This window comes from Bos grunniens, chromosome 1 (genome assembly GCF_055505025.1).
Source record: "Bos grunniens cultivar Pamir isolate PY7600 chromosome 1, Bosgru_T2T1.0, whole genome shotgun sequence".
Classification (NCBI taxonomy): domain Eukaryota; kingdom Metazoa; phylum Chordata; class Mammalia; order Artiodactyla; family Bovidae; genus Bos; species Bos grunniens.
In genome coordinates, this window is record NC_141165.1 from 19,702,624 (window position 1) to 19,730,184 (window position 27,561).

The window sequence follows — 27,561 nt, forward strand, 5'->3', positions numbered from 1 at the left end:
ATAAAAATATTAATTAATTTTTAAAAATCCACATTCAAAGGAGAAACAAGTGACATGTAATAAGATTGGATAACATGGTATCATACGGTAATTGTTGTTTTGTAAAGTGACCATTTCCCACTTAGCAAAACAAAATTATATGAATTAATTAAGTTTGCCAAAGTAGATTAGGGGAAGAGTGGCACCCAGGTCCTGACACAGCAGAAAACAAATTTCTGGGATAAAGAATCAAAGTCATCTTCAATGAGAGAGAGCAAAGAAAAGAATACAAAGAAAAGGGCAAAATGAGAACAAGATACCACTAAACATTAAAACAAAACATCAAGCATAAAACATGAAGCACAGATACCTCAGCAACTAGTCAGCAACATTCAGGAATTCAGGTGAGAATTGAGAGAGGCGGCTGGTGCCACTGGGAGAGAGGAAAGAGTCTGCTGCCTATGTTCATACAAGAAGCTAAAAGTCACACTCTGAGACAGAAATAGGTTTTCCTGATGCTAGGAAAGAGATGGGGAAAGTGCTGTGACGCTCAGGAAGAACTGACATCCCCCCCACAGCCCTTGGGGAATGGCTGCTGGTGGAGTGGGTAAGAAAAGCTGTAAGGACAAAAAGCATTGGGAGCTGATAAATTGAGAATCCTTGAATTCAGAATGTAGAAATCAAAGGATAAGCAAAACATCAAACAAATTTCTAGAAGCGAAAAAAAATGGACCCCCACAGTGTAGTCACGGGGTGGGGGGGCAAAATAAACTCTGCCACTAAGAAACAAAAAGACAAGGAGACAATGTTATTTTTTTTTTTTTTTTTTTTACGACTGAGTGACTTCACTTTCACTTTTCAATTTCATGCATTGGAGACGGAAATGGCAACCCACTCCAGTGTTCTTGCCTGGAGAATCCCAGGGATGGGGGAGCCTGGTGGGCTGCTGTCTATGGGGTCGCACAGAGTCGGACACAACTGAAGTGACCTAGCAGCAGCAGCAGCTCTCATATCCTGACTGCTTACTCTGAGCCGGGCACTGTGTTGAGTGTGGACCAACTGCACTGGTTACTTACATTTTTTTTTTTTTTTTTTAAATCACATGCTCCCCATCCTGAACCCTCCTCCCTCCCAACCTCCCCATACCATCCCCCTGGGCCTTCCCAGCGCACCAGCCCCAAGCATCCAGCATCGTGCACTGAACCTGGACTGGCATCTCGTTTCATACATGACATTTCACATGTTTCAATGACATTCTCCCAAATCTTCCCACCCTCTCCCACAGAGTCCATAAGACTGTTCTATACATCAGTGTCTCTTTTGCTGTCTCATACACAGGGTTATCGTTACCATCTTTCTAAATTCCATATACATGCGTTAGTATACTGTATTTATGTTTTTCCTTCTGGCTTACTTCACTCTGTATAATAGTCTCCAGTTTCATCCACCTCATTAGAACTGATTCAAATGTATTCTTTTTAATGGCTGAGTAATACTCCATTGTGTATATGTACCACAGCTTTCTTATCCATTCATCTGCTGATGGACATCTAGGTTGCTTCCATGTCCTGGCTATTATAAACAGTGCTGCAATGAACATTGGGGTACACGTGTCTCTTTCAATTCTGGTTTCCTCAGTGTGTATGCCCAGCAGTGGGGCACCTGTACAAACCCACACACAGTGAGGAATAGCCACAATAAAGAGAACTCCACAAACTGCCAGAATACAGAAAGGACACCCCATACTCAGCAATTTAAACAAGATGAAGAGACAGAGGAATAGCCAGCAGATAAAGGAACAGGATAAATGCCCACCAAACCAAACAAAAGAGGAAGAGATAGGGAATCTACCTGATAAAGAATTCCGAATAATGATAGTGAAATTGATCCAAAATCTAGAAATTAAAATGGAATCACAGATAAATAGCTTGGAGACAAGGATTGAGAAGATGCAAGAAAGGTTTAACAAGGACCTAGAAGAAATAAAAAAGAGTCAATATACAATGAATAATGCAATAAATGAAATTAAAAACACTCTGGAGGCAACAAATAGTAGAATAACAGAGGCAGAAGATAGGATTAGTGAATTAGAAGATAGAATGGTAGAAATAAATGAATCAGAGAGAATAAAAGAAAAACGAATTAAAAGAAATGAGGACAATCTGAGAGACCTCCAGGACAATATTAAACGCTACAACATTCGAATCATAGGGGTTCCAGAAGAAGAAGACAAAAAGAAAGACCATGAGAAAATACTTGAGGAGATAATAGTGGAAAACTTCCCTAAACTGGGGAAGGAAATAATCACCCAAGTCCAAGAAACCCAGAGAATCCCAAACAGGATAAACCCAAGGCGAAACACCCCAAGACACATATTACTCAAATTAACAAAGATCAAACACAAAGAACAAATATTAAAAGCAGCAAGGGAAAAACAACAAATAACACACAAGGGAATTCCCATAAGGATAACAGCTGATCTTTCAATAGAAACTCTTCAAGCCAGGAGGGAATGGCAAGACATACTTAAAATGATGAAAGAAAATAACCTACAGCCCAGATTATTGTACCCAGCAAGGATTTCATTCAAGTATGAAGGAGAAATCAAAAGCTTCTCAGATAAGCAAAAGCTGAGAGAATTCTGCACCACCAAACCAGCTCTACAACAAATACTAAAGGATATTCTCTAGACAGGAAACACAAAAATGGTGTATAAATTCGAACCCCAAACAATAAAGTAAATGGCAACGGGATCATACTTATCAGTAATTACCTTAAACGTAAATGGGTTGAATGCCCCAACCAAAAGACAAAGACTGGCTGAATGGATACAAAAACAAGACCCCTACATATGTTGTCTACAGGAGACCCACCTCAAAACAGGGGACACATACAGACTGAAAGTGAAGGGCTGGAAAAAGATTTTCCATGCAAATAGGGACCAAAAGAAAGCAGGAGTAGCAATACTCATATCAGATAAAATAGACTTTAAAACAAAGGCTGTGAAAAGAGACAAAGAAGGTCACTACATAATGATCAAAGGATCAATCCAAGAAGAAGATATAACAATTATAAATATATATGCACCCAACACGGGAGCACCGCAGTATGTAAGACAAATGCTAACAAGTATGAAAGGAGAAATTAACAATAACACAATAATAGTGGGAGACTTTAATACCCCACTCACACCTATGGATAGATCAACTAAACAGAAAATTAATAAGGAAACACAAACTTTAAACGATACAATAGACCAGTTAGACCTAATTGATATCTATAGGACATTTCATCCCAAAACAATGAATTTCACCTTTTTCTCAAGCGCACATGGAACCTTCTTCAGGATAGATCACATCCTGGGCCATAAAGCTAGCCTTGGTAAATTCAAAAAAATAGAAATCATTCCAAGCATCTTTTCTGACCACAATGCAGTAAGGAGACAATGTTAAATGAGCTACTCTGAATTTTAACTCCAGTCCCAGGGAAAGCCTGGAGCTGAGATGGCCTGAAAAGGTCCTCTTAGCCAGTCTCAGAAAATTCTAGCAACTTCCCTTGACAGTTTAATCAACCCTCATTTTACAGCTAATTGTCATTTTGGGAAGGTAGGGGTGTACATTGGATAAAATATTTAATATTCTTCAAAAGATCTTGAATTTTAATTTTGGCTCTACCCCTAACTGGCTCTGTAACCTTGGAAAAATAACATCCCCTCTCTGGACTTCATTTCTTCATTTGCAAAATGAAAGCGAAACACCATTCATCTCCCAGTTCCTCCATCCTTTATGTAGATGGGTAATGAACAATAGGTCTTCCTTGGGGGCTCAGTGGTAAAACCTGCAATGCAGGAGATGCAGAAGACATGGGTTCAATCCCTGAGTCAGGAACATCCTCTTGAGGAGGGCATGGTAACCCACTCCAGTATTCTTGCCTGGAGAACCCCACAGATAGAGGAGCCTGTCGGACTACAGTCCATAGGGTTGCAAACACTCGGACACAACTGAAGCGACAGAGCAGCACGCAATGAACAGTATTTTCCTTATAATAATGCTTGGAAGGAAAGTTATGACCAACCCAGACAGCATACTAAAAAGCAGAGACATTACTTTGTCTACAAAGGTCCGTCTAGTCAAGGCTATGGTTTTTCCAGTAGTCATGTATAGATGTGAGAGTTGGACTATAAAGAAAGCTGAGTGACAAAGAATTGATGCTTTTGAACTGTGGGGTTGGAGAAGACTCTTGAGAGTCCCTTGCACTGCAAGGAGATCCAACCAGTCCATCCTAAAGGAAATCAGTCCTGGGTGTTCATTGGAAGGACTGATGTTGAAGCTGAAACTCCAATACTTTGGCCACCTGATGTGAAGAACTGCGTCATCTGAAAAGACCCTGATGTTGGGAAAGATTGAAGGCAGGAGGAGAAAGGGACAACAGAGGAGATGGTTAGATGGCATCACCGACTCAATGGGCATGAGTTTGGGTGGACTTTGGGAGTTGGTGATGGACAGGGAGGCCTGGCGTGCTGCAGTTCATGGAGTTGCAAAGAGTCGGGCATGACTGAGTGACTGAACTGAACTGAATCCTTCAAAAACAAATCTCAACAATCACTCTTTAGAATAAAACTTTATCTAGCAATTGTCCTTTTAAGAAGGCAATTCTTTTAACTTCTATTTAGTTTTCTGAATTCCCACCCATAAGAATACTGCTACTAGTATCTTAAAAACAAAATCTGTCAAGGATACAGGATTTAAGTTTATGAAATGCATTTGTATCACTTAATCCCTACAATATTAAGGTGAGGAGTGGTGGAAAAGGCTTTTAATTGTCCCCCATATCCATTCTTTTTGTCTTCAGAGGACTCAGCTCCTGGTTTTTGTTGTAACCTATGACCACATCTGAAATAATAATGCCTTTCCCAATCTCCTCACACAGCTAGGTGTGATACTTCTCTAACTTCTGGCAAAAGCAGTGTTATGATTTCCAAAACATATCCTTTAAAATTGGTGGCCATGCATTTCTTTCCCCCATCTCCTTCCTGTTGGCTGAGATGCAGACCAGTTGGTAGAAGTCAAGCAACAACTTGGACCAAAGTAGACACTCCAGGTGAAATATGGCAAGGCAACAGGATAAAATGCCTTGATTCCAAATGACCCCATGAATTTACTTTAGCAGACTCTGGATAATATGTGAGCAAAATAAACTTGTGTTTTGCATAAATAACTAATACTTTTGTTTCCCTCGCAGCCCAAATAATTCCTAACTTATACAAATACAGGAATTAACAGTTTATTTTACAAATTTAATAAGTTGCTGAAAGTTTCAAGAGAGCTAACATATGAATACAGGACAATTTTTTTTTAAGCACAATACAGGAATTTATTTAGATGTTTAAAATGAATACAAAGGGAAATAAAGATCACAAAATTATACAAAATTGTACAAAGGGAAATAAAGATCACACTACTACAACAGTATGTCATATATTATATGGTATAAATGAATACTCCAGGATGGTGTTTAACAAAAATAAAACTAAATATCCAAAAAGCAGCACTCATTGGTCTGCTGCTTCAACACAACACATTTCCACACAGATCTAAAAGGTGTCAAAATTAGTAGCTGCAAAGTCAATACTTGCATGTGACATTTAGCTTAAAAGATTTCAGAAAACATCTTAAATACCAGTTTCTGTTTTTATCAGCTGTAATGTCAAGTGTATTCAGAAGAAGAAAAATTATATAATACAAGAGAGTCCAGATATATGTCTTATGTGGCTCGTCTCTGTCACGAGATTGTACAAGGTTATGTGCAAAAACTAAGTCTGTCCCTAAGTCCACACTAGTGTAGTTTCAGGCTTTTGCTAGGTCAACCAGATATAATGCTTATTACACGGCAAGGACAACACTAAAAAAAGACAAGAATCTATGATGGGTATACCATAACAATATCATAAGCCTCACTTGAATAGGTCTAAAAGACTGTAATATACGTTTCAACTATTCAGAATCAATACATGAAAAAAAAATTGATTTCCCCAAAGTCTACTATACACATTGGACTGGTAGCTTGTGTGTTGGCCCTACACTACCATTTTAATCAGGAGAACGTTTCTCAAGGACATCCAACCAGACATTGTTTAACAGAGGGAAAGAAATGTGGAGAAGGCAGATACAACAAACCTATGCTTTTTCTTGTGTGCATTTATGAGCCACCAGCTTATTGGTTTTTCACATTTAGTTACTGTGTCTGTCACAGAACATTCTAAAGCAATATCAGCCAATCATGTGTCATAGACTTAGAAATAACCACTGGGACTGGAGTGACCACATGTTCCCACAGCCTGATGACCCAGCACTCAAGCAGTACCAGTTAGAACATAGCTTTGCAGTCAAAACTGAAAGGAGAACAGAGTTCCAGGATACAGCATTTGTCACCAATGCCAGAAAACCTGGCCCTTAAGCCTGTTGGCTGCTCAGTTTAACTCCCATCAAGCTGCCATGCATCAGCTCAGCTATTCCATCAGTCATGTTGTCAAACTGCTCCCCATCCTCACCGTCAATTGTGCTATTCTGCCACTCAATCTGTGGGGTGGACAAGTGCTCATCATTTTCAGTTGCATTCTTCCACTGTGACTGGTCCTTGGACCAAAACCCTTCAACTTTTCCATAGGAACTATTATTCCATTTCATCTGCTCTCTGTCACCCTGCATAGGAGCCTTTTTTTTGGCAGCTGGCTTACTGTTCCTTGCGTCTTCACTTTGGGAAGACTCATTGGACCAGGTTCCTGTTTTCATGTCATATGTGTTGTCTTCAAAGTCTGATACTTGTTGGGAACGAGGGCCACTCTCAGATGGAGAAGCACCATCTTTCCACTCAACAACATCATCTTGGCCAACCTCACTATCAGAGGCATCATGCATTAGTTTCGTTGGTTCTTCAGTAAAATGAATAGTTTCATATTTTGAACGATCCTCCTCCTTTTGGTCTAGCTTCTCAGATCCTAAAGTATCTTCAGAAATTACCTTCAGTATGTGTTCATCTGGGTTATCACTAGGGATTTTAGACTCAACTTTGAAAACAGGTTTAAAAGAACAATCACTTCCATTGGATTTTTTTCCAAATTTTCAAAACTGTCTAAGGAACTGTCATCTTCCTTCCCAAGACTGAGCTTTTTGTCTGCTGTTTTACTAGCACTGACTGTGGAATCCTTCTTATCATGATTTTCAAATAGCCACTCAACATCAAAATTCATCTCATACTTAACTTTTTTTTCAATTCTTTCATGTTGAAGCCCAGTAACATACCAGGCTTGTACTTTTCACAGTCTCAGACACACTTCTTCCTCTTGTTACTAAAATGGAAAGCGATGTCACTCTTCCACCACCATAAGCTGGCCGCCAGCTTCTCAATTTCTCTCCTGGTGGGATAGTGTTGTTTGTTGAAATATTTTGTTAGGAAGATTTTCCTGGCTTCATAGCAATCATATTCAAGACCCTTAGGGTTTAAAGCTAAAACAGGCTCCTCAGGCTCTCTTTAAAGAAGCCGGATGAACAGCTATCTTCATCTAATTTTCACTTCTTCAGCAAAGGAAATTCCATTTGCTCGTAAGTGTACATAACAGGTGCCAGGCCTGGTAACTGGTTAACCATTTGTCTTGTCTTGGGAATTCTGGGTCTTTCCAACACGCTTGCAGTGAACCAGATGCAGAGTGACAGTCAAGGTGTCATGTTGCTGGTATACACACCAAGCCAGTGGATGCACTTGTAGGTGAGCTTTTTCTCCACTGGACAAATCGTCTGAATAACTTGGTGCCTCTCTCATAAGTGATGTGCAAGTGCAAATATGGGTCCTTTTAGGACTGAAAAGTGAAGAGGGCAAAGGGTTTTCCCAACATGTTTTTTATAGGGCACTAAAGCTTGAGGTGAACTTTTAACAGGGATATCTGCCTTTTCCTGCACTTTTGGCTATGGCTTTGGAGGGATGGGTGGGTTATTTGGGGGCATGGTAAGCAATAGATCATGTCATCCAGTCCCATCACTTCATGGCAAATAGATGGGGAAACAATGGAAACAGTGTCAGACTTTATTCTTCTGGGCTCCAAAATCACTGCAGATGGTGACTGCAGCCATGAAATTAAAAGACACTTACTCCTTGGAAGGAAAGTTATGCTTAACCTAGATAGCATATTCAAAAGCAGAGACATTACTTTGCCAACAAAGGTTCGTCTAGTTAAGGCTATGGTTTTTCCTGTGGTCATGTATGGATGTGAGGGTTGGACTGTGAAGAAGGCTGAGCGCCAAAGAATTGATGCTTTTGAACTGTGGCATTGGAGAAGACTCTTGAGAGTCCCTTGGACTGCAAGAAGATCCAACCAGTCCTTTCTGAAGGAGATCAGTTCTGGGTGTTGATTGGAAGGACTGATCCTGAAGCTGAAACTCCAATATTACAGCCACCTCATGCGAAGAGTTGACTCATTGGAAAAGACTCTGATGCTGGGAGGGATTGGGGGCAGGAGGAGAAGAGGACGACAGAGGATGAGATGGCTGGATGGCATCACTGACTCGATGGATGTGAGTCTGAGTGAACTCCAGGAGTTGGTGATGGACAGGGAGGCCTGGCGTGCTGCGATTCATGGGGTCACAAAGAGTCAGACATGACTGAGCGACTGAACTGAACTGAAGCAACAGATTCAGTGGGAGCATCACTCAGGTTATACATGGTTACAAGGAGATAGATGTTAGTATGACTACCCTGCTGCAATGCCAAATCAAAACTCAGAGTAGAATCTGTTTTAGATCCCATCTCTTCATTAACGTGAACCATCCACATGTGTGTCACCATCTTTTCCATACCATTGAAGGTTGACCAGCAATATGGACATGACAGACCATGAGTTAACATATGGTTGAGCAGTGTCTGTGGGCAAATAGTGATTACAGTAGAGGCATTTGATAGTCAAATTGTGTATTTTCATAATGTAGTTGGCTACTGCTGGGATTTTCAGTTTTATGTTCTTTTCCGAACTGCACACTATATACATTGTCAGGAAAAAGCTCATTACAGATCGTACATATTTTCCACTTGAGTTGAGGAAGTATTGGGTGGTGGAGGGCCAGTGACAGCTGCAGTCAGCTTGGAGCTGGACTGACCTAATACTCTGGATGCCTGTGACTAGGAGAGGAAAGGAGACTTTAACTGGCCTGAAGAGAGAGACGGGCATTTGGAGACTGTTGTGAGTATGTTGCTGGTGCCTGGATCCTCTGTTTTGACCCAAGACAGTAAGATCTTCGATTTCCACTTGGAAGTAACTGCTTAACAGACCGAGACTACTGAGGGATGGAAACAGATGTCTTGCCACCTAGCCCCAGTCTCATTGACTGACCAACACATGGCCCTGGCCTACAGATTTAACTCCCTAGTTTTCCTGCTCCAGGTGAACACTGGACATCATGTTGACACCTATTGAATTTAAGTTAGGCTCTGGTATGGAGTTGATTTACCATCTGCTGTGATGGCAAAGACCTGACTTTTCCAGAAGCGAGGGAACCAATTCTTGATTGGAGTCCCATGCCCTTCTTCTCTTGAGGTTTGGGAGCAATTAGCATCAAGGGTTTGGATCTGGGAACCACCAAACTTGTATGGCCAATCATGACAGTGATCTAATAAGCCTGTGTGTTCGTGGTCTTCAATGACATGTTGTACCAAAGCTCCTCAAGACTTTGGCATAAAAAGGCATCGCTTGCAGTGAATACTACTTTCTTTCCTGGCATTTGTGTCTAAAGGGATTGAACCACTGAATGATTTTTCTTCTGCCCTTGCTATGTAAAGTGCTACCACATGCTGAAAATGTTTCCTGTAGATGTGCTTCCTAACTACTTCTTAAAGAGGATCTCGGTACAGCTTGCTCTCCACTGACAACCTGCTTAGGTTTAAGGCCATCATTTTTGCTTTTATTTTTGAATGTGCTGAGGCTACCTGCTGCGCTGGTATTTGGAGCATGGAATATTTTAATGTGTTTTCAAAGTCTTTTCGTCTGCATTGAACGTACAGTAGGGGCAACTAAGGAAAATCCTATTTTCAAAGTCTTCACTATGGACATTCCAGAAATGACTTTTGTAGGCAGAGAAAGACTTTAAAGAAAATGGGCAAGCACTGCAGCAAAAAGGTTTTGTCCAACAATCCTGTTTTTTTGTAAGCAAAGGGTCTCATAGCCTTACATCCTCCCATGTAGTGTTTTTCAAATAAAAGTCTTTAGGTTCAAACTGTTTAAAGTCTTCTAAGTGTTCTTCACAGTATTCCAACCCAATGTCACTAAGTATTTTTTTCAGTTTTCCGGGCATTTCTTAAAATGCCAGGATTGCTGACAGGAAGTTGGAACATAGTTTCGGTGTGAATTGACAATGTGGTCCAAAGAGCAAGGTAGGAACGGAGTCCAGATGCTCAAAATGGTAGTACAGGGCATAACCACTAAGCCACCTATCAGTTCTGCTGCTGCTGCTAAGTCACGTTAGTCGTGTCCGGCTCTGTGCGACCCCAGAGATGGCAGCCCACCAGGCTCCCCCCTCCCTGGGATTCTCCAGGCAAGAACACTGGAGTGGGTTGCCATTTCCTTCTCCAATGCATGAAAGTGAAAAGTGAAAGTGAAGTCACTCAGTCCTGTCTGACTCTTAGTGACCCCATGGACTGCAGCCCACCAGGCTCCTCCGTCCATTGGATTTTCCAGGCAAGAGTACTGGAGCGGGGTGCCATTGCCTTCTCAGACCTATCAGTTCAGTTCAGTTCAGTTCAATTGCTCAGTCGTGTCCAACTTTTTGTGACCCCATAGACTACAGCATGTCAGTCACCTGTCCATCACCAACTCCTGGAGTTTACTCAAACTCATGTCCATTGAGTCCGTGATGTCATCCTCTGTCGTCCCCTTTTCCTCTTCCTTCAATCTTTCCCAGCATTAGGGTCTTTAGAAATGAGTCAGCTTTTTGCATCAGATGGCCAAAGTATTGGAGTTTCAGCTTCAACATCAGTCCTTCTGATGAACATTCAGGACTGATTTCCTTTAGGATGAACTGGTTGGATCTCCTTGTAGTCCAAGGACTCTCAAGAGTCTTCTCCAACACCATAGTTCAAAAGCATCAATTCTTCGGTGCTCAGCTTTCTTTATAGCCCAGCTCTCACATCTATACATGAACACTGGAAAAAACATAGCCTTGGCTACACGGACCTTTGTTGGTGAAGCAATGTCTCTGTTTCTTAATATGCTGTCTAGTTGGTCATAACTTTTCTTCCAAGGAGTAAGCATCTTTTTATTTCATGGCTGCAGTCACCATCTACAGTGATTTTGGAGCCCCCAAAAATAAAGTCTCTATTTCCACTGTTTCTCCATCTGCTTGCCATGATATGATGGGACTAGATGCCATGATCTTAATTTTTTGAATGTTGAGCTTTAAGGCCAACTTTTTCACTCTCCTCTTTCAAGTTCATCAAGAGGCTCTTTAGTTCTTCTTCACTTTCTGCCATAAGGGTGGTGTCATCTGCATATCTGAGGTTATTGGTATTTCTCCCAGCAATCTTGATTCCAGCTTGTGTTTCATCCAGCCCAGTGTTTCTCATGATGTACTCTGCATATAAGCTAAATATAAGTTAACAAGAAGGCGATGGCATCCCACTCCAGTGCTCTTGCCTGGAAAATCCCATGGAGGGAGGAGCCTGGTGGGCTGCAGTCCATGGGGTCGCTAGGAGTTGGACACGACTGAGTGACTTCACTTTAACTTTCATGCCCTGGAGTAGGAAATGGCAACCCACTCCAGTGTTCTTGCCTGGAGAATCCCAGGGACGGGGGAGCCTGGTGGGCTGCCGTCTCTGGGGTCTCACAGAATCAGACATGACTGAAGCGACTTAGCAGCAGCAACCTATAGGCCACCTATCAGTTCAGTACAAAAAGTACAACCCTGTGCATCATGGTGCAAAAGCTGGGGCCTAGGCTTCGCATTGTGCATCTCAGACCTTGACTAGGCTTAAAGGCGCGTGCGGGGCCAGAGTGCTCTGGGGCCCTGTGGCTGCTGCAGGAGCAGAGGGCGGATAGAGGTGGCATGGCGCCGATGGCAGGGAGGGCGCGCCCAGGGCCTCTTTGCGCTCTAGGTCGGCAGCCTCACCAGCCTCCGGCTCGTGTTCCGGCGCGAGCAGATCCCTCCAGTCTCCACACTGGTGGCTGCGGCGGCAGCATTGTTGATTGGTGCAGAGGAGAGGAGGAAGGAGGAGATGGAGGGTGTGGGAGAGGCGGTTTCACCGGCACAGGCAGGTGGGTGGTGGCGGCTGCCCCAGCACTTCTATACCTCCTCAGTAGCGGGGACGGAGAGAGCCAGCTATGTCTGGGGAGGTGCCAAAATCCCCTTTAACTCTGTCTGCAGGAGGGGGAGGGGGCACAAGATGGCGGCGGCCGGATGTGGTCATGGATCCTGGCTGGCAGCAGAGTGGAGACCCGACCGGTTGGAGGCACCGGTAGCCGAAGTGGCGGCAGCGGCAACAGAAGTGGGGTGGGGGGGCTGCTCTCGCATCTCCCCCTTGGCAGCCAATACTAGCGCCTCTGAAGACTCCTGAACTTGCCCTAGCAAGAATGGCGGCCAAGAAAGCGAATACAGGAAAATTTTGATACCCAAGCCCAGTGAACTTATTAATTCTCTCTAAAGAGATACAAGCAACCATTAGTAGATTTAAGCTGAAATATACTCTTTAAAATGGAATTCATCATAGACCAGAACAGCTCAGAGGCAGCTCATGTTGCCCTGAATTTGAAAAACACTGGGCTCCCAGAAAAGTTAATGGGGACAATTACCTCTCTAAAATTGAGGGGACGTTGGATTCCACCTCTATGAAGGACTCTTATTCTTCTCAAACCATCTAAGTAAGGAATAGAACTCATCCTTACTATCCTTTAAAAATGAGTTCCAGAATGGATCATGTCTATTATTTTTTGGTTTTTTTTTTTTTTTAGGTAAAATGCCAGTGTTTCTCATAGTAATCATATTTTTCTCTAAGAAGTAAGTAGATGGCACCTCAGATGCCAAGAGCAGCTGGAGCAGCTTATTCACAAGTAACAGTAGAGATGCCAAAGCCCACTGGGAGCTCAGGTTTTCAACTTAAGGAAAACTTGCAGGCCATGTATCCTCTACTGCTGCATATTTTATATTTTACAGTAATGGAATATTTTTAGACAAAAATATGAATAAAAGACATTGCTGGGTTTCTTTGTACAAGACATTGTATATATTTTATTATGGTTTTATTGTTTCTATAGCCCAATTCTAACTATATAGATGCTATAGTTCTATGTTGGGAGAAGGAAAGGGGAGAGAATATTATTCCAAGACCCCCAAGAAAGGTCTTGATTTTATTAATCATTCCTATATACTTATATTCATATTTATCAGGAGTGTGCAGTATGCCAGGCACTCCGATATTGATAATATGATACTAAAAGATACATATGGACCTTTGTCTTATGGGTTATGAAGTTTGAAGGTGAATATAACAAATAGGCAAGCAGTAAAATATGGCATTTCCTGTAACCTGAAAAGTATAAAAAAGTACATATAGGAGTCCCGAGGAAGCACAAGCTGGAATCAAGATTGCTGGGAAAAATATCAATAATCTCAGATATGCAGATAACATCACCCTTATGGCAAAAAGTGAAGAATAACTAAAGAGTCTCTTGATGAAAGTGAAAGAGGAGAGTGAAAAAGTTGGCTTAAAGCTCAACATTCAGAACACTAAGATCATGGCATCTGGTCCCATCACTTCATGGCAAATACATGGGGAAACAGTGGAAACAGTGGCTGACTTTATTTTTCTGGGCTCCAAAATCACTGCAGATGGTGATTGCAGCCATGAAATTAAAAGATACTTAATCCTTGGAAGGAAAGTTATGACCAACCTAGATAGCATATTGAAAAGCAGAGACATTACTTTGCCAACAAAGGTCCGTCTAGTCAAGGCTATGTTTTTTCCAGTGGTCATGTATGGATGTGAGAGTTGGACTGTGAAGAAGGCTGAGTGCCGAACTTTTGAACTATGGTGTTGGAGAAGACTCTTGAGAGTCCCTTGGACTGCAAGGCAATCCAACCAGTTCATCCTAAAGATCAGTCCTGGGTATTCACTGGAAGGACTGATGTTGAAGCTGAAACTCCAATACTTTGGCCACCTGATGCAAAGAGCTGTCTCATTTGAAAAGACCCTGATGCTGGGAGGGATTGGAGGCAGGAGGAGAAGGGAATGACACAGGATGAGACGGCTGGATGGCATCCCCGACTCAATGGACATGGGTTTGGGTGAACTCCGGGAGTTGGTGATGGACAGGGAGGCCTGGCATGCTGTGATTCATGGGATTGCAAAGAGTTGGACATGACTGAGCGAGTGAACTGAATTTGGCAAAGAAGGAAGGAAAACTGAAATTTGGCGGGAACGTGTTGGGGAAAGTTTCTCAAAGAAGTGACAGTTAAGCTAAAATCTACCCACGATGACTAGGAGATGATCTGGATGATGAGAAGATTGTCCTTAGCAGAATAAACTGCATGGGTGACTGTTTAGGAGCATCTCAGTGGCATCAGGACAAGATACTAGCCTAGATCCCATTTGGCTACCTTACCCAAAATGGGCAAAATAACACTTCTTACTAGGATTTGCAAAATTCAGACTTAAATTGAAGAATATAGAGAAAACCACTAGGCAATCTAGGTATGACCTAAATCAAATCCCATATGGTTATACAGTGGAAGTGACCAATCAGTTCAGTCCAGTTCAGTTGCTCAGTTGTGTCCAAGTCTTTATGACCCCATGGACCACAGCATGCCAGGCCTCCCTGTCCATCACCAACTCCTGGAGTTTACCCAAATTCATGTCCATTGAGTCAGTGATGCCATCCAACCATCTCATCCTCTGTCATCCCCTTCTTCTCCTGCCCTCAATCTTTCCCAGCATCTGGGTCTTTTCAAATGAGTCAGCTCTTTGCATCAGGTAGCCAAAGTATTGGAGTTTCAGCATCAACATCAGTCCTTCCAATGAGCACTCAGGACTGATCTCCTTTAGGATGAACTGGTAGGATCTCCTTGCAGCCCAAGAGACTCTCAAGACCTAAATCAAATCCCATATGATTATACAGTGGAAATGACAAATAGATTCAAGGAATTAGATCTTTTAGAGTGCCTGAAGAACTACTGACAGAAGTTCCTAACATTTTACATGAGGCAGAGATCAAGAACATCCCCAAGAAAAAGAAATGCAAAAAGGCAAAATGGTTGTGTGAGGAGAACTTACAAATAGATGAGAAAAGAGAAGCAAAAGGCAAAGGGGAAAAGCAAAGATATACCCGTCTGAATGTAGAGTTCCAAAGAATAGCAAGGAGAGATAAGAAAGCCTTTTTGAACAATGCAAAGAAATAGAGGAAAACAGTAGAATGAGAATGACTGGCAATCTCTTCAAGAAAATTAGAGATACCAACGGAACATTTCATGCAAAGATAGGCACAGTAAAGGACAGAAACGGTATGGACCTAACAGAAGCAGAAGATATTAAAAAGAGGTGGCAAAAACACATAGAAGAACTACACAAAAAAAGATCTTAATGACCCAGATAACCACGATGGTTTCATCACTCACCTCGAGCCAGACATCCTGGAATGTGAAATCAAGTGGGCCTTAGGAAGAATCACTATGAACAAAGCTAGTTGAGGTGATAGAATTCCAGCTGAGGTATTTCAAATCCTAAAAGATGATGCTGTGAAAGTGTTGCACTCAATATGCCAGCAATTTTGGAAAATTCAGCAGTAGCCACAGGACTGGAAAATGTCAGTTTTCATTTCAGTCCCAAAGAAGGCCAATGCCAAAGAATGTTCAAACTGCCGTGCAGTTGGACTCATTTCATATGCTAGCAGGGTGATGCTCAGAGTCCTTCAGGCTGGGCTTCAGCAGTATATGAACTGAAAACTTCCAGATATACAAGTTGGATTTAGAAAAGGTAGAGGAATCAGGGATCAAATTGCCAACATCCATTGCATTATAGAAAAAGCTGCAGGATTCCAGAAAAACATCTACTTCTTCATTGACTATACTAAAGATTTTGATTGTGTGGATCACAACAAAATGTGGAAATTTCTTAAAGAAAGGGAATACCAGACCATCTTACCTGCCTCCTGTGAAGCCTGTGCAGGTAAGGAAGAAGCAGTTGGAGCCAAACATGGAACAATGGACTGGTTCAGAATTGGGAATGGCATGTGTGAGGACTGTGTATTGTCACCCTGCTTATTTGACTTATATGCAGAATACATCATGCGAAATGCCAGGCTGAATGAATCACAAGCTGAAATCAAGATTGCCAGAAGAAATGTCAGTAACCTCGGATATGCACATGACACCACCCTTATGGCAGAAAGAGGAAATAGTCTCTTGATGAGGGTGAAGGAGCTGGCTTAAAACTCAACATCTAAAAATGTGAGATCACAGCATCAGGCCCCATCACTTCATGGCAAATAGATGAGAAAACAATGAAAACAGTGACAGACTTTTTTATTTTCTTGGGCTCCAAAATCACTGTGGATGGTGACTACAGCCATGAAATTAAAAGATGCTTGCTCCTTGGAAGAAACGCAATGACAAACCTAGACAGCATATTAAAAAGCACAGACATTACTTTGCTGACAAAGGTCCAAATAGTCAAAGCTATCGTTTTTCCAGTAGTCCTGTATGAATGTGAGAGCTGGACAGTAAAAAAAGCTGAGTGACAAAGATTGATGCCTTTGAACTGTGGTGCTGGAGAAGACTCCCGAGGGTTCCTTGGACAGCAGGGAGATCAAACCAGTCAATCCTGAAGAAAATCAATCCTCACTTTTCACTGGAAGGACTGATGCTAAAGCTGAAGCTCCATTACTTTGGCCTCCAGTGCAATGAGCCAACTTACAGAGCCTAGAGGGACACATAAGAAATGGTCCTTATCCTTGAGGAGAAACAAACTTTGTCAACAGAGGCAGTCTGGGCTTAAGTTGATGGTATGAGAGTTGCAGCTGTTAATAATCAAGCATGAACAGGACACAATGTGATCTTTAAAGACAAGTAGTCTTAATTCTGGGGCTTCCCAGGTGACTCAGTGGTAAAGAATCTGCCTGTCAATGCAAGAGATGCAGGAGAAGCTGGTTTGATCCCTGGGTTGGAAGATCCCTTGGAGGAGGAAATGGCAACCCATTCCAGTATTCTTTCCTGGAAAATCCCATGGACAGAGGAGGCTGGAGTTGCTAAGAGTCGGACATGACTGAGCATGGTTACAGTTGTAATTCTAAGGAGAAAGGACAAGAAGGCAGTAGGTAAGAGGGTCAAGGGACAGCAAGGAGAAGTCAAAAAGAGGTATGTTTGGTAAACTCTGCATGAGCAGTTAACCAACAAAGGCTGCATGTACTTATTTATTTTATTTAATGTTGCTAACTTTCATGTTTCATTAGTTTTGTGTGGGAGCACATTATTCATCCAACTAATTTCTCTTAAATGTTCTGATGAATGAATGCTAGTTAATGATGGTGCCAGAAACGGGAAGGTTTCTATTTAGAAGTCATTTAGCTCAGCAGCAGACATCACACTGAGCCATGTTTAGAGACACACAGGATGCAGTGGGGTACCTTTGGGAGCATCCAGCTTGGGAACAATTCAATAAATGCCTCCTAGGAAAAATCAACCAAATTGAATGGCCTCTGCAAAGAGGTCTTAGTGATTCTGAGTATGATTGAGAGTGAGAAAAGATAAGGGGTTGGGAGACCAATTATTAAACCACCTTAAAAGTCTAAGAAGAAAATTCTAAAAGTTTAGAGTGAGGGCAAAGGAGATATAAAAGAATGAATGAAGAAAAAAAAAATACTGCAGAGTTTGACTGGATAAACTGGGGAGAATAAGAGAGAAAGAACTAGCACGAAGAAGATATTTGTAAGGGGTACTTAGAAGCTGATGGTGGCTAAGGGCTATATAACTTTGCTGAGTTAAGACAGAACAGGATGACATGCTCCCAGGAGGTGATCTCAGACAGAAAATAAGGATCAATTGGTATTTTTCCTAAAAAGAAGAGTTGAGGGGATTGCAATAAGATATAGCAATAAAAGACTGAAGAGATCTTTAGAAGAAGACTGTATTTTTGGTGTCAGCATCAAGAATTCTTCTTGATTCTTCAGAATGATGCAGAGAGCCTGGTGAGCAGCTTTGGAGTAGGGTTGCTGATATAAGGCATTTCCTTCCCCACCATTTCACACTCAGCCCTGTGATACAGTCCTGTGGCAACAGGAAACTGACTACCCAGAGCATTTCAACACTTCCTGTGTGTCCAGACAGAGGAGAAGGGAGGACGAGCGTGGGCAGACTAGCTTCAGAATGCCGGACTCTATTCCTCGCATGTCAGCCTGACTTTCTTCTGAAAGAGAAAGACTTGGTAAACAGAGACTCTAGCATTCAAAGAAAATTAAACACAATGAACTATAGGCACTTTTCTAGACACAAATCTACCTTAAGACTCTGGGACTATTTTTTAATCTGAAATAACCTTCCTCTCTTCTTCATTGATGAAATTCTTCTGGGTCTTCAGAATCCATCAGGAATACCATCCCCTCTAAGAATATTTTCTGACTACCTTGTACCCTAAGCATGGATTGAGTTAGATACTGTGGCAGATGACATTTTCCAAAGATGCCTGCACTGATATATATCCCACTGCACACGCCCTTCCTTATATCATGACACTGACATTTCTCCAAAGAGAGGTGGGAAATTGGTTCCCCTACGCTGACCTAAGTAGACCTTTGTCATGTCTCAGAAAAACATTGTGATGGAAGTACATGGCAGGTGAAACTATGTCATAAAAGGCATGTGGCTTCTACCTGGCTCTCTCTTGGCATAAATGCCTTAGGAACCCAGATGCCATGTTTTGAAGAAGCTCAGACTGTATGAAGAGACCATATGTTCTGAGCCAGAGCCCCAGCTTGGCCCCCAGCCAACATATCCCACATATGAGTGAATGAACCTTCAAGTGATTTCAGCCCTTAGCCTTCAAATTTTCTACTAAAGACTTCAGACATTGTAGAGTAGGGACAAACTCTCTCTGAGGTGCCCTGCCTTAATCCTTTACCAACAGAAAAGGTGAGAGATAATAAATAATTTTTGTTACCTTATGCCATCTTTCACGACTCTACAGTACTCATTTTAATGAAATCATTGGTCTTATCACACTATATTATAATCTGGTTACTTTATCAATCACAAGATTGGGAAATCTCAAATGGCTGGAACCATGTCTTTTTACTTGCATGTCTCCAAGACCTAGAACAGGGCAATAAATATTTGTTGGGCAGATGAATTTTCACAGGACCCATCTTATTTTGCTCTATCCACCCCTGAAACCTACCTAGGACCACTGATAGTATGAGGATGAAACTTGATTAAGTATTAGCTATGGCCAGGATAGGAGCTTAGCTGTCTTGTGGAATAATTAAAGACACTCATACTCTGTGACTGACAGCTTGGGGAAGGTAGGTGGGTTTGCCAATTATTAAACTTGTCTCTCAGTTTCACTCACCCTTCTATATTTCTTTATGATATCAAAGCTGAGAACTCTGAAAACCACTGTCTGCTTTGGCAACCAGACCCCTGTTAGTGCCAAGCAGGGTCCCTTAGAGGTGATGATAAGAATGGAGAAGTGGATGGGGCTGGCTCCCACACCCCAGGAGCATCAGCAATCTTCCCCCACCAACAAAGGCATTTCTCACTCCAACAAAGGCACTTCCCTTGGCAGCTGTTGAATCTACTTTAAGTTTCTCTAACACTCACAGAACCAGCCTATCACACCCTTCAGGGACATGGCACCATCTCTTCCTCAGGTGCCTGGGTTTTAGCCCATTTTTCCTCCTTGTTCTTCCAGCTCTAAGGGCTAAGGCTGCTTCCTTCAGTTTCTATTATTTGGATACCATATTGTCTCCTATTTGCTCTTTCACATATTCAATTCCTACTAACCCTACTTAGGAAAAATTTAACCAGGGAGGTGAAAGATCTATAAATTAAATACATAAAACAGAACAGATGGCAGAGGGGTAAGTGAATTTGGGTTACATCTCTCTCTACGGATACATGAGGAATACACCTTTAGACACAGAATTGCTTGCAGAACACCAACTGAGAGTGGACAGGAGTACCTGACCAGCAGAAAAGAATATACATACAGAACCACACAAAAGTTGGTAGGATGAAGGAACTAGGGGGAAATACAAGAGTATCAGTAGGACTGGACTTGCCCCCGGCGGGTGGGGTAACTGAAGCAGGGGTCAATCCCCACATCGGGGCAATTGTCTGGGTCAAAGGAGAAACAGTTAAGGCTGAGAGTGAAACAGCTGATCTGTGGCAACCTAAATGGCATGAGAATCAGACAGTCCTTGCCACAGCCATATATACCCCAGACAGGGGCACAGGTCCCCTAGAAGGTGTAGTGGCTGGGAGCTGGAGCTAGGGATTGTGGAGCAATCCCTGGGCAAGGGCTGCTGTTGACTTTGGAGAGACAGACCAAGGAGATATGAAGGAGGAGACCATGGTGGGAAATGCCTGTGGAGAAAAGTCAGGAAGCCATAGAAGCAAGGCAATAATGCCAAGTCATGCATGGGGGGTGGAGGCATCACCATAGCCTCTCTCTGCCCACACACCAGCATTGGCAGCTGAACAACAGAGAGGCTGGCCCATCAAGCACTGAACTCCAGTAGGACCCCATCCAGTGTGCTCCTTTAAGTGGGTGATGCACCAACTACAGAATAGGACCTCATCCAGAGTGCTCCTTTAAGTGCCTGACACACTGATCTACAGAGTGGTACTCCAGCCAGGGGCCCCTTATGTGCCTGATGCACCGAACAACAGAGAAGAACCCCAGGCAAGGGAGCCCTCTAAGTGCCTGAATGGGTGGAGGTACAGGAAAAGACTAGCCAAAGAGGCCTCCTGACCAGCTATCAGAGGCTCATAAAAAGAATTTGGTAGGGCCACAACTCTTGCAGCTGAGGCAGTCCGTGTCCCTGCACACTTGGCACCACCAGGGTCCCCCTGACCCAAACAGCTACGCCACTTTCATGCTCAACCCTCACTGGGGCAGAGCTGCCACAGGCAAAAAAATGTCTTGCATCTATGCATGTGGAATCGCTTCTGTCATGTCCAACTCTTTGCAACCCTGTGGACCATGGCCTTCCAGGCTTCTCTGTTAGTGGGGTTCTCTAGGCAAGAATATTAGAGTGTATTGGCCAATACTGATTGCCATACCCTTCTGGAGCACTGTATCTCCTGCTGCTTTGGTCGCCAACTCTCCTGAGTACCTGGTGCTTCCAGAACCCCTGAGAACCAAGAAGCTGCACTACCTCCACACGTGGCCCTTACTGGGACAGACCCAAGTCCTCCAGAGCAGCTAAAACCACAATTGAAATGCAGGGTCAGTGTGGCTAAGGAATAAGACCAAAAACCCTCCCACAAGCTCTACAAGCTGCAGATTAAATCCACACGGTCAACTAGGCAGACTCTGTGTCTATGGACTATATAAAATGACATTGAGAGCTCCCACAAAAGAAACTGCACTAGTTCTGATAGCTGTGGACATTGGAGGCAAGAACACACAGGACTGGAGACAGATTAGAGGCTCAGTTGCCCCCACAGCAGGTCCAGAGACCAGCACAGAGTTGGAAGGCACACTGGAGGGGTGAGGTCGACTATGACTCCCAGTGAGGGTAAGGATTCTGACAGCAGTGACTCAAAAACATTTATTATTCTTATGTTTTGACTTGTTCTGTAGATTCTTTGGGATTTTTTTTTCTTTTCTTTTTTTTCCCTTTGTCTCCCCCTCCCACTGCTGTTGTAATTGTTGATTTTATTGGCACTATGAAATCTAAATAAGATTTTGAGTTTTTTTTTTTTTTTCCAATCACTTTTTGCTATTATAAACCTCTGCCTCTACATTGGTCTTCTGCAGTTCTGTTACATTTTCCTCTTTCTTCCTCTTCTTCTTTTTCTCTTTTTAAATTTCAGTTTAAAAAATTTTTTTAACTATTATTATTTTTCTACATTTATTCCTTTGCTTTTCCTACAGTTCTTTTCCCACTGCAGTTAATCTTTAATGTATACAAATCTTCTTTATCTACCATTATTTAACCTGGCATATCTATTCTTTCTTTCCTTTCCTCTCACCGTATTTGTTAGTTTTATTTTCATTGCTTTATTCCCCACTTGACACCTTGCTTTAGTTTTGTTTTCCAGTTTAGTTTTGTTCTTCAGTTCAGTTCAGTCAATCAGTCGTGTCCGACTCTTTGCAACCCCATGAATCACAGCACACCAGGCCTCCCTGTCCATCACTAACACCCGGAGTTCACTGAAATTCATGTGCATAGAGTCAGTGATGCCATCCAGCCATCTCATCCTCTGTTGTCCCCTTCTCCTCCTGCCCCCAATCCCTCCCAGTATCAGGGTCTTTTCCAATGAGTAAACTCTTTGCATGAGGTGGCCAAAATATTGGAGTTTCAGCTTCAGTGTCAGTCCCTCCAGTGAATACCCAGGACTGATCTCCTTTAGGATGGACTGGTTGGATCGCCTTGCAGTCCAAGGGACTCTCACGAGTCTTCTCCAACACCACAGTTCAAAAGCATCAATTCTTCGGCCCTCAGCTTCCTTCACAGTCCAACTCTCACATCCATACATGACCACTGGAAAAAACATAGCCTTGACTAGACGGACCTTTGTTGGCAAACTAATATCTCAGCTTTTCAATATACTATCTAGGTTGGTCATAACTTTCCTTCCAAGGAGTAAGCGTCTTTTAATTTCATGGCTGCAATCACCATCTGCAGTGATTTTAGAGCCCAGAAAAATAAAGTCTGACACTGTTTCCACTGTTTCCCCATCTATTCGCCATGAAGTGATGGGACCAGATGCCATGATCTTCGTTTTCTGAATGTTGAGCTTTAAGCCAACTTTTTCACTCACCAGGGATCGAATTGATACAGCTGCTATCAAAGACACTATGGAGATTCTTTAAAAAAAAAAAAAAACTAGGAATAAATCCACCATATGACCCAGCAATCTCACTCCTCAGCACATACCCTGAGGAAACCAAAATTGAAAAAGACACATGTATCCTACTGTTCACTGAAGCACTATTTACAATAGCTGGAACATGGAAGCAACCTAGATGCTCATTAACAGATGAATGGTAAAGAAGTTTTGGTACATATACACATGGAATATTACTAAGCCATAAAAAGGAACACAATTGAGTCAGTTCTAATGAAGTGGATGAACCTAGAGCCTATTATACAGAGTGAAATAAGTCACAAAAAGAAAGATAAATATTGTATACTAATGCATATATCCAGAATCTAGAAAGATGGTACTGAAGAATGTATTTGCAGGGCAGCAATGGAGTATCAGCACATACAACAGACTTATGGACATGAAGAGAGGGAAGAGGGTGAGATATATGGAGAGAGTAACACAGAAACTTACATTACCATACGTTAAATAGATAGCCAATGGGAATTTGCTTTATGTCTCAGGAAATTCAAACAGGGGCTCTGTATCAACCTAGATGGGTGGGATGGGGAGGGAAATGGGAGGAAGGTTCAAGAGGGAGGGGATATATGTATACCTATGGCTGATTCATGTTGAGTTTTGACAGAAACAACAAAATTCTGTAAAGCAATTATCCTTCAATTAAAAAGTAAATAAATTAAAAACAAACAAACAAAAACACTGTAAGACATTTAAGAAAGAAATTGAGGAAGATATAAATAAATAGAAAAAAATCTCATGTTCATGTATTGGAAGAATTAATATCATTAAAATGCCCAAAGTATCCAAAACAATCTACATATTCAATGTAATGCCTATCAAAATCCCAATGGCATTTTTCACACACACACACAAATCCTAAATCTTGTGTGGAACCACAGAAGAGACTAAATAGCTAAAGTAATCTTGAGGAAGAACAACAAAGCTGGAGACATTACACTTCCTGACTTCAAACTCTGATACAAAACTATAATAGTGAAAACATCCTGGTACTGTCATAAAAAGAGATTCATAGCCCAAAGAACAGAATAGAGAGCACAAATGTAAAAACAAAACAAAAACACATGTATAAGGTTAACTATTTTTTAAACAAGGATGTCAAGAATACACAATGGAAAAAGGATAGTCTCTTCAATAAGATGACAAAACTGTATTTCCAGATGGAGGAAAATGATACTGTACTCTTGTCTCCCACCATACACAAAAATTAACTTGGATTGGATTGGTTAAAGACTTAAATATAACACTTGAAGTCATAAAGCTTCTGGAAGAAACATAGGGGGCAAGCATCTTTACTTTGGTCTTGATAATGATTTTTTTAGATTTGACATGAAAAGTGCAGGCAAAAAAAATAATAAAATAAACAAATGAGACTACATAAAACTAAAAAGCTATGCAAAACAAAGGAATTATTCCACAAAATGAAAAGTCAACCTATGGAATTAGATAAAATATTTGCAAACCATATATTGGATGAAAGTGAAAGTGAAGTCACTCAGTTGTGTCCAACTCTTTGCAACCCCATGGACTGTAGCCTACCAGGCTCCTCCATCCATGGGATTTTCCAGACAAGAGTACTGGAGTGGGTTGCCCTTTCCTTCTCCAGGAGATCTTCCCAACCCAGGGTTTGAACCCAGGTATCCCACATTGTAGGCAGATGCTTTACCATCTGAGCCACCAGGGAAGCCCATATATGGGATAAGAGGTTAATATCCAAAATGTTTATATTAAGGAATTCATACAACTCAATAGCAAACAAAACAAATAACCTGATTTTTAAAAATGAGCAAAGAACCTGAACAGATATTTTTCCAAAGACATTTTGCCAACAGGTTTATAAAAAAATTCTTAATATAGTCATTAGGAAAATGCAGATTCAAATCCACAATGAGACATCACCTCACACCTGTTAGAATGACTACTATCAAAAACACAGAAAATAGTAAGTGTTGGCAAGGATGTGGAGAAAAAAGAACCCTCATGCACTATTGGTGGGAATGTAAATTGGTACAGCCACTATGGAAAACAGTATGGTGGTTTCTCAAAAAATTAAAAATAGAACTACTATATACAGTCATGCAAGCCCACTTCTGGTATACATCCAGAAGAAATGAAGTCAGTATCTTGAAGAAATATCTGCACTCCTATTTTCACTGTAGCATTATTTACACTATACAAGACACGGAAGCAACTTCAGTTCAGTTCAGTTCAGTCATTCAATTGTGTCCAACTCTTTACGACCCCATGAATTGCAGCACGCCAGGCCTCGCTGTCCATCACCAACTCCCAGAGTTCACTCAAACTCATGTCCAGCATTATTTACACTATACAAGACATGGAAGCAACTTAAGTATCTATAAATGAATGAATGGATAAAGAAGATTGGTGGTGAAGGTGGTGAAGTCACTCAGTTGTGTCTGACTCTTTGCGACCCCACAGACTGTAGCCTATCAGGCTCTTCCATCCATGGGATTTTCCAGGCAAGAATACTGGAGTGGGTTGCCATTTCCTTCTCCAGAGGATCTTCCCGACCCAGGGATTGAACCCAGGTCTCCTGCATTGTAGACAGATGCTTTACCATCTGAGCCACCAGGGAAGTCATGTGTAAGTGATAATACACATATATGAATACACACACACACACACACAAATACACACATAATGGGCTTCTGTGGTGGCTCAGATCATAAAGAATCTGCCTTCAGGAGACTTTGGTTCGACACCTGGGTCGGGAAAATCCCCTGGAGAAGGGAATGGCCATGCACTCCAGTATTCTTGCCTTGAGAATTCCACGGACAGAGGAGGTGGTGGGCTACAGTCCATGGGGTCACAAAGAGTCAGACATGAGTGAGCGACTAACAATCCACATATATATGTGGATTCACACACACAATGGATTTATCAAGTCATAGAAAAGAAGGAAATCCTGTTATTATGGCAATATGGATAAGCCTGGGAGATATTATGCTAAGTGAAATAAGTCAGACACAGAAAAATAAATGCTGTATGATCTCACTTATATGTAGAATCTAAAAAAGTCAAACTCATAGAACCAATAGAATAGTAGAGGATAAGGAAATATGGACATGTTGGTCAACGGGTGCAAACTTTCAGTTATAAGATGAATAGTGTCCAGAGATGTAATGTACAGCATGGTGATCATAGTTAATAATACTTCACTGTATACTTGAAATTTGCTAAAAGAGCATATTTTAAAATATATTTTAAGTGTTCTCATCAAACACACACATTAAGGTCTACATGAGGTAATGGATGTGTTAGTTAACTTGATTGTGGTGATCATTTCACAATATATATGTATTAAATCATCATATTGCACAGCTTAAAATTACCTTGTAAAACATAAATATAGATAACTTTTATTTGTCAACCATACCTCAATAAGGCTAGAAAAGAATTTTATAAATTGAAACCACTTTGCCTCTTACCATAAAAAATTTCACTGAGTTTTTAAAAACTTTAAAACAGGCTGTTGGATTTTTCTGGTTGGTATTTTCATTTTATTTTCTCACTAGTGCAGTTTAAAAAATAAATAATCCACTTTCCACAGACAAACAAGGTCCCATATTTACCTATAAAAGACAAAAGCAAATAATATTTATCTAGTGTACACAAAACCCCAACTACAACCAAATGGAAGGCAAGCCTTTCATTTTTTTTTGTGAGAGCTGTCTATTGCTTTGAGATGTCTTTCCCCCTTTTCACAGAGATTGTGTCTGTGTGTGTTTTATCATCAATTTTACTAAAGGTTAATCTGTGTGGTAGGTGACAGAAGGTGACAGAGTCTAATGAACCACGTGTGGCACATCACTAATCAGAAGGAACAGCTTGGGACAACCTGGCAAGTACTCGCTAAATCAAAATCTGAGTACCAGGTATAAAGTACACAAGCATCAGCAAAGGACATTATCTATCTTTTTAAAAGCCATTCTAGAGCTATATTTTTCAAGGCTAAAGAGGAGTTGATTGTATCATACTGTTTGTGCCTTCTTTTTTCTTATAATCGACAGTAGATCGTGTATTTTGTTTCCTTGACACCAAACCCACACCTCTCTCTCTTGCCTTCTGCTTTTAGGGCTACAAAGTAAACCACTAATCTCCCAGCTTGCCTTGCTTCTAGTAGTAACCAGTGACATCGTTACCATCAAGTGATCCCTAATATGCAAGCAGATCAGAGTTCTAGGGACAAAACTATGCCTACCAGAAAAGGGTTTTAAACTGGATGGCATAGCCTTCTGCCTACCACCATTTTTCCTGAATGGTAAGGAATGTTGGCATCATATTTGGCAATTCAACAACTGACTTGTGTCTAAGAGGCAACAGCTATAGGGAAGAAAATGCAATAATTTAACTAAGAGTAGCACAAAGAAAATGCAGAAAAATCTCAACTTCTGACAGTAACTGACCCAACACAAATAACTTCTTCTTTTATGAGAAAAATGAACCCCTATTTCTTCAAAATCCTCTA

The 27,561-nt window shown here is 41.5% G+C and overlaps 1 protein-coding gene and 1 pseudogene across 2 annotated transcripts in view; both read right to left on the reverse strand.

Moving 5' to 3' along the window:
* The window catches only part of CPNE4 (copine 4), a 687,587-nt gene that overhangs the window by 476,325 nt on the left and 183,701 nt on the right, over positions 1 to 27,561 (reverse strand). The window lies entirely within an intron of this gene.
* LOC147379088 (activity-dependent neuroprotector homeobox protein-like) lies at positions 5,333 to 13,527 on the reverse strand (annotated as a pseudogene). The gene is made up of 4 exons (XR_015145488.1): positions 11,894 to 13,527; positions 8,653 to 10,452; positions 8,591 to 8,598; positions 5,333 to 7,971 (listed from the first exon to the last, which is right to left on the reverse strand). The product of XR_015145488.1 is annotated as an activity-dependent neuroprotector homeobox protein-like (transcript).